Source organism: Elephantulus edwardii, unplaced genomic scaffold (assembly GCF_000299155.1).
Source record: "Elephantulus edwardii isolate Elephantulus edwardi_28Jun2011 unplaced genomic scaffold, EleEdw1.0 scaffold00542, whole genome shotgun sequence".
Lineage (NCBI taxonomy): Eukaryota > Metazoa > Chordata > Mammalia > Macroscelidea > Macroscelididae > Elephantulus > Elephantulus edwardii.
In genome coordinates this window covers 99167-101824 of record NW_006400292.1, presented here as the reverse complement: position 1 = coordinate 101824, position 2658 = coordinate 99167, and positions in this window count along the sequence as shown.

Below are 2658 nucleotides of genomic sequence, written 5' to 3'. Positions count from 1 at the left end.
AAAAATTTAAAGAAAAAAGAAAATTAAGAGTTTGAAAATGTTTTTTAAAAGAATATCATCCAAGAAGAATGCAAAAGATCATTATAAAGACAGAGGAGGAAGAAAAGACCAAGATGAATGTCAGAAGAGACTGAATATTACACTACAGTGCTGAGAAGCAAAAGCAAAGGAAAGAAATCAAGGTGCTGAACAGATGATTTCAAAGGGAAGCACGAGACAATTAAAGTATATTATAATGAAATGTGCAAAAAGCTGAAGTCAGAAAATCAAAAGAGCTGAATTCACTTGACATTTCTTAAGCTGAAGGACTGAAGAACAAATTCAAGTCTCAAGTTGCAATACTTAAGGATGCTTCGAACAGAAAATTAAATGATACAAAAAGCATTAAAAGAAGATGGAAAGAGTATACGGAGTCACTGTACCAAAAGGAATTGGTAGAACCAATGTATAAGCAAGAGCCTATGGCGATGAAGGAAGTTTAAGCTGCTCTGAAAGAATTAGTAAAAAATAAGGCCCCAGGAATTGACTGCATACCAATTGACATCTTTCAACAAACAGATGATGTCCTGGATTTGCTCACTGTGTTGTACTAAGAAATCTGGAGGACAACCCCAAGGCCAACTGACTTTTTTGGTTCCCATTCCAAAGAAAGGTAACTGAACAGATTATGGAAATTATCAAACAATATAGTTAATATCACATGCAAATCTAAAAATTATCCAAAAAACACTGGAACGACATGTCAACAGAGGCCTGTCTGAAGTGCAGGCTGGGTTTAGAAGAGTCCATGATACTAGGGATCAAAGGTAAGGGAGTTTTGGTCGGAAAGGGAAGAAGGTTTAGAAAGTTAGAAGACTTTGGTAAGTAGGGCAGTTTGACAGACAGGACAGAGAGTGGAGAGCAAAGAAGGCCTGAATGTCAGGGATTTCTGACCATTTGCCATTGCATTGATAGGAACTGTCAAAGTCTCTGAGTGTTGAACTCAAGTGTCCCATTTTAGGGCTATTGGGACCTATTATTTAACTGATATTGTGGCTATGCTGTGTTCTTTCAGTAAGAAAGTGTTAAGAGAATAGAGGCAACACTCAAGTGAATTGTACCAAGAAGGGCAAGATTGGTTGGCTCCCATGGTTAGGGAGGGAGATAAATATTAGGGGTTCTCCTAGAGAGACTTAAGGGAATAGGACATCTCTTAATTCCCTCTTGACTTCATGAGCAGAAGGTATGCTCATGACATAGGCATCCCCAGTATCAGGTGGCTGAGGGATCTGCCTGGCCTAGTGCTAGGACTTTTAGAGACTGAAGGGAACAGGAGACCTGAGAGAGGAAAACCACTGCCACTTATCACAATTGGTCTGGTATTGTTCAGAAGGCCAGCAATGGCAAGAGGCAGAAAGCCCCAGAAAAAGGTATCCTCTTGGCAGGTCAAAGAGGATCAAGCCCACGGAGGAGTGAACAGAATTAGGGGAATCCAGCATGTCCTAGGTGCTTTTAGGTAAGGAGAGAGGAACATGTTACATATACATGAGAGTCATAAGCCAATTTAAGTTTCCAGAGAATTTCAGTATGGAATCAGGGCAGACTCCAGTTTCACTAATATAAACAATAGGAGGCACAGGCTGACCACTGGCTTCCACTGAGCTTAAGAGATGAGCTCGAGAGTGGTCTCTAGTCTCCGTGGGTTAGGCTTGCAAGAAGCGAGGGAGGGAGGGAGAGGTGGAGAGAAAGGGAGAGAGGGTTAGAAGGTGGGGGAGAAGGAGAGAGAACCCATTTCAGACCAAGACAGTTCTTGAGGATAAATTGCCAGGCTGGTTCCAAAGTAGAGCAGCTCCCGCTTAAAGTTAGAGATGGGTTTTATTTTGTCTTACAAATAAATTGGGGAAGGGGATCTTCACAGTTGTATTTTACAAGATAGGGAAGTGGGCTGGGAAAAAGAGGTAGAACAATTTTGCATCCTTAACAGAGAGAAACGGAGCCACAACTGCTGATTCCTATGGCTGTATCATTGTCAATGGCTATTCTGGGAAAGGAAGGGAGAGAAGCTCCACAGCCCTAATTAAATGGAGCTTCAAAATTCTTTCCTCCAAGGAGCAGTCTGGTTTCATCCTGTCTAGGATGTAATTATTTGTTTGCTTGGCAGTCCATATTATATTCAATAGTTTTTTTCCAGAACCACAACTCAAAGGCATCATTTCTTTTCTGTTATCCTTAGTTATTGCCCAGCCCTCTAATTCATAGCAAGTAATTCCAAAGAACATGGTCTGGATCAGGTGCACCTCAATCTATAGACTGACATCTTTGCTTTTCAGAACTCTGGAGAGGTCCCTGAAAGCAGATTTTTCTAATCCAATTAATCTTGTGATTTCCTGGCTGCTGGTGCCAAAAGTGTTGATTGAAGTAAGCTGAAATTATTAACAGCCTCAATCTCTTCTACATTCATCACAGTGTTGTCAATTGGCCAAGTGATGAAAATCTTTGTTTCCTTGATGCTTCTCTTCAATCGTTAGTGAGATTGTTCTATAGTTTTATAGTTTCCACACTCTGTTGGGTCACCTTTCTTTGCGATAGGAACAAATATCGATCTCTTCCAATTTCTTGGCACAACTTGTTGAGCACATCCAGGGCAGCATCTGTTAGCTGAAATATGTCAATTGGTAT